Source organism: Pseudophryne corroboree, chromosome 11, assembly GCF_028390025.1.
Source record: "Pseudophryne corroboree isolate aPseCor3 chromosome 11, aPseCor3.hap2, whole genome shotgun sequence".
NCBI classification, from domain to species: domain Eukaryota; kingdom Metazoa; phylum Chordata; class Amphibia; order Anura; family Myobatrachidae; genus Pseudophryne; species Pseudophryne corroboree.
This window is the reverse complement of record NC_086454.1, coordinates 238,292,195-238,304,956: the sequence shown is the minus strand read 5'-3', so window position 1 is coordinate 238,304,956 and position 12,762 is coordinate 238,292,195.

The window sequence follows — 12,762 nt, the reverse complement described above, 5'->3', positions numbered from 1 at the left end:
GCTACCTCTGTGTCGGCAGTCGCTCATCCATCCATAATTGTATACCACCTACCTGTGGTGTTTGTTTTTTTTTCTATCTTCTTGATACTACTAGTAGCTTACTTTAGGAGTCTGCAGTGCTGAGCTGACAGTGTCCAGCAGGTCCGTCATTATATAATATATACCTGTCCGGCTGCAGTAGTGATATATATATATATATTTTTTATATCATTATCATCCAGTCTATATTAGCAGCAGACGCAGTACGGTAGTCCACGGCTGTAGCTACCTCTGTGTCGGCAGTCGCTCGTCAATCCATAAGTATACTAGTATCCATCCATCTCCATTGTTTACCTGAGGTGCCTTTTAGTTGTACCTATTAAAATATGGAGAACAAAAATGTTGAGGTTCCAAAAATAGGGAAAGATCAAGATCGACTTCCACCTCGTGCTGAAGCTGCTGCCACTAGTCATGGCCGAGACGATGAAATGCCAGCAACGTCGTCTGCCAAGGCCGATGCCCAATGTCATAGTACAGAGCATGTAAAATCCAAAACACCAAATATCAGTAAAAAAAGGACTCAAAAATCTAAAATAAAATTGTCGGAGGAGAAGCGTAAACTTGCCAATATGCCATTTACCACACGGAGTGGCAAGGAACGGCTGAGGCCCTGGCCTATGTTCATGGCTAGTGGTTCAGCTTCACATGAGGATGGAAGCACTCAGCCTCTCGCTAGAAAAATGAAAAGACTCAAGCTGGCAAAAGCACAGCAAAGAACTGTGCGTTCTTCGAAATCACAAATCCACAAGGAGAGTCCAATTGTGTCGTTTGCGATGCCTGACCTTCCCAACACTGGACGTGAAGAGCATGCGCCTTCCACCATTTGCACGCCCCCTGCAAGTGCTGGAAGGAGCACCCGCAGTCCAGTTCCTGATAGTCAGATTGAAGATGTCAGTGTTGAAGTACACCAGGATGAGGAGGATATGGGTGTTGCTGGCGCTGGGGAGGAAATTGACCAGGAGGATTCTGATGGTGAGGTGGTTTGTTTAAGTCAGGCACCCGGGGAGGCACCTGTTGTCCGTGGGAGGAATAGGGCCATTGACATGCCTGGTGAAAATACCAAAAAAATCAGCTCTTCGGTGTGGAAGTATTTCAACAGAAATGCGGACAACATTTGTCAAGCCGTGTGTTGCCTTTGTCAAGCTGTAATAAGTAGGGGTGAGGACGTTAACCACCTCGGAACATCCTCCCTTATACGTCACCTGCAGCGCATTCATCATAAGTCAGTGACAAGTTCAAAAACTTTGGGCGACAGCGGAAGCAGTCCACTGACCAGTAAATCCCTTCCTCTTGTAACCAAGCTCACGCAAACCACCCCACCAACTCCCTCAGTGTCAATTTCCTCCTTCCCCAGGAATGCCAATAGTCCTGCAGGCCATGTCACTGGCAATTCTGACGAGTCCTCTCCTGCCTGGGATTCCTCCGATGCATCCTTGCGTGTAATGCCTACTGCTGCTGGCGCTGCTGTTGTTGCTGCTGGGAGTCGATGGTCATCCCAGAGGGGAAGTCGTACTCGTAAGACCACTTTTACTACTTCTACCAAGCAATTGACTGTCCAACAGTCCTTTGCGAGGAAGATGAAATATCACAGCAGTCATCCTGCTGCAAAGCGGATAACTGAGGCCTTGGCATCCTGGGCGGTGAGAAACGTGGTTCCGGTATCCATCATTACTGCAGAGGCAACTAGAGACTTGTTGGAGGTACTGTGTCCCCGGTACCAAATACCATCTAGGTTCCATTTCTCTAGGCAGGCGATACCGAAAATGTACACAGACCTCAGAAAAAGACTCACCAGTGTCCTAAAAAATGCAGTTGTACCCAATGTCCACTTAACCACGGACATGTGGACAAGTGGAGCAGGGAAGGCTCAGGACTATATGACTGTGACAGCCCACTGGGTAGATGTATGGACTCCCGCCGCAAGAACAGCAGCGGCGGCACCAGTAGCAGCATCTCGCAAACGCCAACTCTTTCCTAGGCAGGCTACGCTTTGTATCACCGCTTTCCAGAATACGCACACAGCTAAAAACCTCTTACGGCAACAGAGGAAGATCATCGCAGAATGGCTTACCCCAATTGGACTCTCCTGTGGATTTGTGGCATCGGACAACGCCAGCAATATTGTGTGTGCATTAAATATGGGCAAATTCCAGCACGTCCCATGTTTTGCACATGCCTTGAATTTGGTGGTGCAGAATTATTTAAAAAACGAGAGGGGCGTGCAAGAGATGCTGTCGGTGGCCAGAAGAATTGCGGGACACTTTCGGCGTACAGGCACCACGTACAGAAGACTGGAGCACCACCAAAAACGCCTGAACCTGCCCTGCCATCATCTGAAGCAAGAAGTGGTAACGAGGTGGAATTCAACCCTCTATATGCTTCAGAGGTTGGAGGAGCAGCAAAAGGCCATTCAAGCCTATACAACTGAGCACGATATAGGAGGTGGAATGCACCTGTCTCAAGCGCAGTGGAGAATGATTTCAACGTTGTGCAAGGTTCTGCAACCTTTTGAACTTGCCACACGTGAAGTCAGTTCAGACACTGCCAGCCTGAGTCAGGTCATTCCCCTCATCAGGCTTTTGCAGAAGAAGCTGGAGACATTGAAGGAGGAGCTAACACAGAGCGATTCCGCTAGGCATGTGGGACTTGTGGATGGAGCCCTTAATTCGCTTAACAAGGTTTCACGGGTGGTCAATCTGTTGAAATCAGAGCACTACATTTTGGCCACCGTGCTCGATCCTAGATTTAAAACCTACCTTGGATCTCTCTTTCCGGCAGACACAAGTCTCCTGGGGTTCAAAGAACTGCTGGTGACAAAATTGTCAAGTCAAGCGGAACGCGACCTGTCAACATCTCCTCCTTCACATTCTCCCGCAACTGGGGGTGCGAGGAAAAGGCTCAGAATTCTGAGCCCACCCGCTGGCGGTGATGCAGGGCAGTCTGGAGCGACTGCTGATGCTGACATCTGGTCCGGACTGAAGGACCTGCCAACGATTACGGACATGTCGTCTACTGTCACTGCATATGATTCTCTCCCCATTGAAAGAATGGTGGAGGATTATATGAGTGACCGCATCCAAGTAGGCACGTCAGACAGTCCGTACTTATACTGGCAGGAAAAAGAGGCAATTTGGAGGCCCTTGCACAAACTGGCTTTATTCTACCTAAGTTGCCCTCCCACAAGTGTGTACTCCGAAAGAGTGTTTAGTGCCGCCGCTCACCTTGTCAGCAATCGGCGTACGAGGTTACATCCAGAAAATGTGGAGAAGATGATGTTCATTAAAATGAATTATAATCAATTCCTCCGTGGAGACATTGACCAGCAGCAATTGCCTCCACAAAGTACACAGGGAGCTGAGATGGTGGATTCCAGTGGGGACGAATTGATAATCTGTGAGGAGGGGGATGTACACGGTGATATATCGGAGGATGATGATGAGGTGGACATCTTGCCTCTGTAGAGCCAGTTTGTGCAAGGAGAGATTAATTGCTTCTTTTTTGGTGGGGGTCCAAACCAACCCGTCATTTCAGTCACAGTCGTGTGGCAGACCCTGTCACTGAAATGATGGGTTGGTTAAAGTGTGCATGTCCTGTTTATACAACATAAGGGTGGGTGGGAGGGCCCAAGGACAATTCCATCTTGCACCTCTTTTTTCTTTCATTTTTCTTTGCGTCATGTGCTGTTTGGGGGAGTTTTTTGGAAGGGTTATCCTGCGTGACACTGCAGTGCCACTCCTAGATGGGCCAGGTGTTTGTGTCGGCCACTAGGGTCGCTTAGCTTACTCACACAGCTACCTCATTGCGCCTCTTTTTTTCTTTGCGTCATGTGCTGTTTGGGGAGTGTTTTTTGGAAGGGCCATCCTGCGTGACACTGCAGTGCCACTCCTAGATGGGCCAGGTGTTTGTGTCGGCCACTAGGGTCGCTTAGCTTACTCACACAGCTACCTCATTGCGCCTCTTTTTTTCTTTGCGTCATGTGCTGTTTGGGGAGTGTTTTTTGGAAGGGCCATCCTGCGTGACACTGCAGTGCCACTCCTAGATGGGCCAGGTGTTTGTGTCGGCCACTAGGGTCGCTTAGCTTACTCACACAGCTACCTCATTGCGCCTCTTTTTTTCTTTGCGTCATGTGCTGTTTGGGGAGTGTTTTTTGGAAGGGCCATCCTGCGTGACACTGCAGTGCCACTCCTAGATGGGCCAGGTGTTTGTGTCGGCCACTAGGGTCGCTTAGCTTACTCACACAGCTACCTCATTGCGCCTCTTTTTTTCTTTGCGTCATGTGCTGTTTGGGGAGTGTTTTTTGGAAGGGCCATCCTGCGTGACACTGCAGTGCCACTCCTAGATGGGCCAGGTGTTTGTGTCGGCCACTAGGGTCGCTTAGCTTACTCACACAGCTACCTCATTGCGCCTCTTTTTTTCTTTGCGTCATGTGCTGTTTGGGGAGTGTTTTTTGGAAGGGCCATCCTGCGTGACATTGCAGTGCCACTCCTAGATGGGCCAGGTGTTTGTGTCGGCCACTTGGGTCGCTTAGCTTAGCCATCCAGCGACCTCGGTGCAAATTTTAGGACTAAAAATAATATTGTGAGGTGTGAGGTGTTCAGAATAGACTGAAAATGAGTGGAAATTATGGTTTTTGAGGTTAATAATACTTTGGGATCAAAATGACCCCCAAATTCTATGATTTAAGCTGTTTTTTAGGGTTTTTTGAAAAAAACACCCGAATCCAAAACACACCCAAATCCGACGAAAAAAATTCGGTGAGGTTTTGCCAAAACGCGTTCGAACCCAAAACACGGCCGCGGAACCGAACCCAAAACCAAAACACAAAACCCGAAAAATTTCCGGTGCTCATCTCTAGTAGCTACATGACCAGTCTTGGCCATAAAAACAGCCATTATCTGCTTGGCCACACTGAGCTCATGTCAGAACCTCTATGACAGCACATCACTAACTGCGGACCACTGGGCCGACTGTAGATTGGTCTAGGGATCAAAACTTTAAATCCAGTATTCATCACCACTTATTATCTCCCTGAAAGAGTTTGAGTGAAAGCTATCAAACCAGGACAGCATGTTGCAGCGCGAAGTCATGCAAGCCTCCTCCTGCTCTTTAGTCAACTGATGGGCACCCAGCATGTAGAAATCTTGCTCAGGTGAAGCTTTTTATGGAGTATCAAGTGGATGGGTCCTGATGAGATGCCTATCTCCTTCTCTAACTGGTCCATTGTCACCCTGGCATCCACCTCAACTATGGCCCTCACTGCAGCACATTGTCTTTGGTGATGGACACCGGTCAGCTGCAGTGTTCCTTATCTTACATGGATTATATATCAAGCAACAAAATTCTGCAAATTATTCATATTCAGTGGTTCTGGATGATACTTCCTCATCAAAAGCAGCTGGCAGTCAAATCTCTACTACTGTCGCAGACCACTCTTGTAGTCATAAAAGATCATGGCTCTCCAGTGGCCTCTGTTTGGCTACATGATTAGTTTGTGAAGGAAGTGAACAGATAGTACTGACTTTTTCAGTGTGGAGTACTGCTTATAAACAGTTCTGTGCCATCACATTTTCAAGAGCTTTAGTCAGAGGTTACAGCTGTTATTATTATTACAAGTGTTTCACAGAGCAGTACAAAGGACAGTACAGGGAGACAAAACTTAGCATTAGAGTAAATAAATAACAAAAAAAGAGTACAGGTAACAAAGAGCACCACAATTCTCAAAACATAATACAGCTAAGATGTAAGTAGCAAGGGAGTAATCATCGTTTAGATTAGCCTTTACCAGCAGGAGAAAAAGTGGGTAAAGATGGTCGCTGAGTAGGAGAGATCTGCGAGTGATATGTGTCGAGAAGAGGGCTTTGACAACAAGAGGAAATAGGGCCCTGCTCTGAAGAGCTAACAATCAGTTCACAAAAGGACAGTCAGATTATGTCTACTTTACCTATACACTGCACATCTGGAAACTTATTACTAGAGATGAGTGGGTTCGGTTCCCTGAGAACTGAACCCCCCTGAACTTTACACTCTGAACTGATATCCGAGCCCGACTCGGGACTTCCCGCCAGACTCGTAAACCGGAATGAGGCAAAACATCATCACCCTGCTGTCAGATTCTCGTGGGTTTTGGATACCATATAAACAGCCATGCGTCACTGTCATTTTCACTCCGGACATGGAGAATAAAGGAGACAAACCTCTGTCTCTCTCTGTGGGTGATGTCGTCGGGTGGGGTTAGTGTGTGCTCTGTAGTGATGCTGCTGCAGTCACTGTGGTGTACCTGTGCTGTGTTAGGGGTGCTGTTCTGGCTGTCCTAGCTGTCACTGATATTTCATGTGCTGTTAAGGTTGGGTGCTGCAGCTGTACAAGGGTGTTGCTGTCACTGTGTTGTACAGGGTGCAGGGGCACTGTTCTACTCCTGTATGCCCAGTATGTTGTAAATAATCAGGGGTGCAGTTGTTTAAAATTAAAAGCACACTACTCCTCTATGCTGTATATGGGTGCTGCTGTTAAAATAACATTACACTGGCCATGTATGTTGTACAAATTCAGGGGCACAGTTGTTAAAAATTAATAGCACACTGCTCCAGTATGTTGTAAAGGGGTGCTGCTGTTAAAATAACATTACACTGGCCTTGTATGCTATAAAATTCAGGGGTGAAGTTGTTATAAATTAAAAGCACACTGCTTCTGTATGCTGTAAAGGGGTGCTGCTGTTAAAAAAAACATTACACTGGCCCTGCATGCTATAAAAATTTGCAGGTGCAGTTGTTAAAAATTAAAAGCACACTGCTCCTGTATGATGTAAAATATATGGGGTTCTGCTGTTAAATAACATTACACTGGCCCTGTTTGTTGTAAAAATTCAGGGGTGCAGTTGTTAAAAATTAAAAGCACACTGCTCCTGTATGCTGTAAAATATAGTGGTGCTACTGTTAAAATAACATTCCACTGGCCCTGTATGTTGTAAAAATTCAGGAGAGAAGTTTTTAAAAATTAAAAGCACACTGCTCCTGTATGCTGTAAAATATAAGGGTGCTGCAGTTAATATAAAATTACACTGGCCCTGTATGTTGTTAAAATTCAGGGGCACAGTCGTGAAAAAGTAAAAGTACAATGCTCCTGTATGCTGTAAAATATAGGGGTGCTGCTGTTAAAATAACATTATACTGGCCATGTATGTTGTACAAATTCAGGGGCACAGTTGTTAAAAATTAAAAGCACACTGCTCCTGTATGTTGTAAAGGGGTGCTGCTGTTAAAATAACATTACACTGACCTTGTATGCTATAAAATTCAGGGGTGAAGTTGTTATAAATTATAAGCACACTGCTCCTGTATGCTGTAAAGGGGTGCTGCTGTTAAAAAAAACATTACACTGGCCCTGCATGCTATAAAAATTTGCAGGTGCAGTTGTTAAAAATTAAAAGCACACTGCTCCTGTATGATGTAAAATATAGGGGTACTGCTGTTAAAATAACATTACACTGGCCCTGTATGTTGTAAAAATTCAGGGGTCCAGTTGTTTAAAAATTAAAAGCACACTGCTCCTGTATGCTGTAAAATATAGTGGTGCTACTGTTAAAATGACATTACAGTGGCCCTGTATGTTGTAAAAATTCAGCGGTGCAGTTGTTAAAAATGAAAAGCACACTGCTCCTGTATGCGGTAAAATATAGGGGTGCTGCTTTTTAAATAACATTCCACTGGCCCTGTATGCTTTAAAATTCAGGGGTGCAGTAAAATAAATGTACACTGGCCCTATCTTTTATGCTGTAAAAATTCAGGGGTGCAGTGAAAACAAATGTACACTGGCCCTGTCTTGTATGCTGTAATAATTCTAGGGTGCAGTGAAAATAAATTTACTATGGCCTTGTATGCAGTAAAATTACAGAAGTGTTGTGAAAATACAGGGGTGCTGGCACTGTCTACAGTTGCGATGTCTAGGCCTGACTTTCACAACACTGTATGGGAAGAGGAGGCTCCTACCACCATTTGCATGCCCCCTGCAAGTGCTTGGAGGAGCTCCTCCAGTCCAGTTCCTGATATCGAGATTGAGGATGTCACTGCAGAAGTACACCAGCATGAGGAGGATATGGGTATAGCTGGTGCTCCAGAGGAAGTTGACGATGAGGATTCTGATGGTGATGTGATTTTTTGAATAATGCACCAGTGGAGACAGTTGCTGACCATGGGATGAAAAAGCCCATTGTCATGCCTGGGCAAAATACAAAAAAAGTCACATCTTCGGTGTGGAATTATTTATCCACAAATACGGGCAACAGGTGTCAAGCCATCTGTTGCCTTTGTCTATCTATAATAAGTAGGAGTAAGGACGTTAACCACCTGGGAACATCCTCCCTTATACGTCAAATGCAGCACTGTCATCATAAGTCATTGTCAAGTTCAGAAACTTTGGGTAATAGCGTAAGCAGTCTGATGACTCCTAAATGATGGGGTTTTGTTTGAATATAGGGAGTCATTCTGAGTTGATTGCTAGCTAGCTACTTTTAGCAGCCATGCAAACTCATTGTCGTCGACCACCGGGGAGTGTATTTTTGCTTTGCCTGTGCAGCAGAGCGCCTGCAAAAACATTTTGTGCAAAACAAGACCAGCCCTGGACTTACTCTTTTGTGTGCGTTGATTCTAACATTGGAGGGATGGCTTTTGACATCATACACCTGCCCAGCGTTCGCCAAGCCACGCCTGCGTTTTCCCTGGCATGCCTGTGTTTTTCCAAACTCTCCCTGAAAACGGTCAGTTGACACCCAGAAATGCCACCTTCCTGTCAATCTTCCTGCATTGTGCTGTGCGACTGCAAGCTTCGCTAAAACCTGTGCAAAACCACAAAGGACTTTGTACCTGTACTGTACGTCGCGCGTGTGCATTGCAGTGCATACGCATGCACAGAAATGTTGATTTTTAGCCAGATCGCTGCGCTGCGAACAACGACAGCTAGCGATCAACTCAGAATGTCCCTCATTATTTCTCTGTGAGGATGAGGCTGTAAACACTGAAGGAGGGGGGTAATCTGAGGATGAGAACAACATTTTGCCTCTGTAGAGCCAGTTTGTGCAAGGAGAGATTAATTGCTTTTTTTTTTAGTGGGGGCCCAAACAAACCAATCATTTCAGCTACAGTCGTATGGCAGACCCTGTCACTGAAATGATTGGTTTGTTAAAGTGTGCATGTCCTGTTTACACAAAATAAGGGTGGGAGGCCACCCAAGTAAAATTCCATCTTGCATGTCTTTTCTTTTTCACATCATTCCAAGGGTGCTGGCCTATATGGGGTGCTGCCCCTCTGCCGTATCAGTCCAGGGGTGCTGCCTTACTGCCATTTAAGTCCAGGGGTGCTGTTGCCTGTCTGCTGTGCTGTGTAATTCTCTAGGAGTGCTACCTATGCTGTATAAATTCAGGGGTGCTGCTGTTCTTGATCCTAGGTTTAAATGAAAGCCTACGGCAGATATGAAACAAGCTTCAACATCACAAATAGATTTGTGAAAACTCCCCACAAAGGTGGAAATGGAAATTGACGAATTGTTTTGAAATAGGGGGGAGAGACCACATTTGTGGCCAAAGTCAGTGGGACTCAGAAGAGACTAAATCATAATCCAGCACAACTGCCCGAGAGGTAAAAGTGAGATTTTCTGAAGGAGAATTAGAGAGAGATTCTTCTCAATTATTTCATGTTAGGGAATCACTCAAATGAATGGCTCCAATTAGTCAACCTTACTTTTAATTTATTATTGATGTTTCACATTTTTGGGATTATGTATTTAGAAGATGCGCATTTGCTTTACAGGGATCTTTTTTTCCTAACGGCTGCGTAGGGTTATTGCAAGATCTCGCAGTGTTAGAAGAACAGAGTTTCAGTTATCTTGCATTGCATCAGCTTTCCATTGCACCTGCAGCACTAGATGGGCCAGGAGCTCCTGTGAGGTGCAAACAGTTACTGAATAAGGCCCAGTATGGAGTCTCATGGTGGCTTACAGCCAGGAAGATGTCTCGCTTGCCAGGCTGAGGCAGGCTGTGGGCACAGAGGTTAGCATTGCTTCCTCCCACAGTCCTACTTATAGTATGAAATGAGTTTGGACTGTAGAGTGGTAAGCTCCACTAGGGGAGGGGCTCAATAACAAAAATAATCACTGCACAGTCATGCTTAGTACTTTACCGAACACACCCAAACATAATTTGCCCAATACAGGGCTGCTGTGGGAGCTGTGAAAAACAAAAATAAGGCATCTGCTACAAAATATGTAAATAAAAATGCAATAAAAAAATGGGAAAAAAAGAAACCCACGAGATTTTCACAAAATAAGTCTCCAGACTCCTTGGAGTGGAAAATATCCAGTCTTGATCCTGTGGTATACACCAGTTTTTTTGCACCCTAGCATTAAATCCGAGATTATCTTAATCCGTGAAAATGGAAAAGGGGGTACGATTTTGGAGGCTTTGGCCCCTAGTTTTTCAGTTTGTTCCGTAATGTGGTAATTAATAATTATATATTTGCTTGGTTGAAGTCCTTTCTTTTCCACACCAATATATGAGTGGAGGTGAAAGCCTGTGTGTTGTTCCTGATTGCATGTGACTGTCTAATTTTTAATCACCTTCTTGACACTGTCCTCTTCCTCTTGCCTCTTCTCATAATGTGAAAAGTCGTCAAATATTTAGGTGGTATTTTTGTAGCTAGCTATGATTCTGAGAACTTGGCACGCTTTTTCCAGGGGACCACCTGTCACTGAAATTATGGGTTAATTAAACTGTGCATGTCCTGTTTAAACAACATAAGGATGTGTAGGAGGGCCCAGGACAATTCCATCTTGCACCTCTTTTTTTTCTTTGCATTATGTGCTCATTCTTGGCCTACTTTTTAAAACTGCCATCCTGTCTGCCACTGCAGTGCCACTCCTAGAGGAGCCAAGTGTTTGTGCCGACCACTTGTGTCGCTTCGCTTAGTCATCCAGCTACCTTGTTGCACCTCTTTTTTTCTTTGCAATTTGTACTCTTAGGGACCTACTTTTTAAAACTGCCATCTTGTCTGCCACTGCAGTGCCACTCCTAGATGGGCCAGGTGTTTGTGCTGCCCACTTGTGTTGCTTAGCTTAGTCAACCAGCTACTTCGGTGCAACCTTTTGGCCTAATAACAATATTGTGAGGTGTGAGGTGTTCAGAATAAACTGGAAATGAGTGGAAGCAAATATTATTGAGGTTAATGGTACCGTAGGATCAAAATTACCCCCAAATTCTGTGACTTTAGCTGTTTTTATGTTTTTTTCAAAAATCATCCAGATCCAAAACCAAAACCCAAAAGGGTGGTTTTGGCAAAACCAATCCAGATCCAAAGCATGAACATGGATCCAGATCCGAAACCAAAATACAAAAACCAAAAAAGTGCCCATCGCACATCTCTACTTATTACACATCATCATTATGCCCCCCACTCTCACTTGCAATTTCCACAGGCTGGTTCATGAGATCTGTCTGCAACAAACAGCAATTAAAGTATGACCTTCTTCAAGTGAAAGCAGGGAAGGAAGATTATGTGAGCAGACTACTCCTCTACTAGTTTGACTTTCTGCTTTGCAAAGTTAAAGAACATTGTAACACACAGGGGATATTCGATTGTTTTATCTCGCCCAATCTCCTGTCTAAAGTGACAGGAGATCACGGGAATATATTCAATTGTTCCTCAAGATTCTGCAACTGCTAAATGGATAAATACACTTTTGTCACTCTTGCTGGATGAAGTTATAAGGAAACAGTTCATTAACTGAAAGTGAATATGCCGCCTCACTGGGTATTGCTGGGGTCTGTATTGTCCTTGCAACAAAAAAGTGGAAAAGTGGTGCCTTCCCAAAAATAGGTTGCCTGCGGTGAAATATAAAGACAGCATCAGGAGCTACCAAATACCTAAGTGCACCCCTGGCTCTGGTGTTGGTTTCACTTTTGGTGTAAGGACTGCGTGTTTCTTATTTTTAGCTTTATTTAGAATTTACTGTATTTACATTTGTGTTACACATGTGAAGATACAGACCATTGATTAATAGCAATTTTGCTATACAGTTTTTGCACATGGAATTTCTCCACTTTAGGCTTTGTGACTGTAAGTGATCTTACTGTATATTAGGTTAAATTCCTCATACGGCAGTAAAACAAAAGCAGGAATTAGCACCTAAACCTATACTTTTAGCATTTACAAGAGCTTTAGCCTTTCCAAGAGCTGAGCTCCCAATAATTACATTTCAGTGTGGCATTTCTAATTTGAAAGAACTGTGTCATAATTTCTGTTTAATCCAATTTTGCAGGATGGTGGTGGGAGCGGTAGTGCTTGGAGGTACAGTATTCCCCTACCAAAGACACTGAAATCATGTGTTTCCAGTGCATGCAGCAATAAAATTGTGTTTACTTGCTAAAATTTCAGAATATGATATAGTCACCCAACAGTCTACCATGTTGGGAGAAATGTATTAGGTGAATGTGCTAGACCATAATTCTGTAGGCCATAAGAGCTTTTCTTTCAATAGTGGACTGTTTGGCACTTGTTTAAGGGAGAATTTTATTTGGATTATTTTAAAAAGGTTAATTTAAAATTTGTGTTGTAATGAATATAAGAAAACACCTATATGTGCACCCTATTGTTTACAATATATAATATAAATAATTACATTTTGTAAATAACATTTTCATATGTAATCAGGGGCAGATTCAAAACAAAATGACAGGGG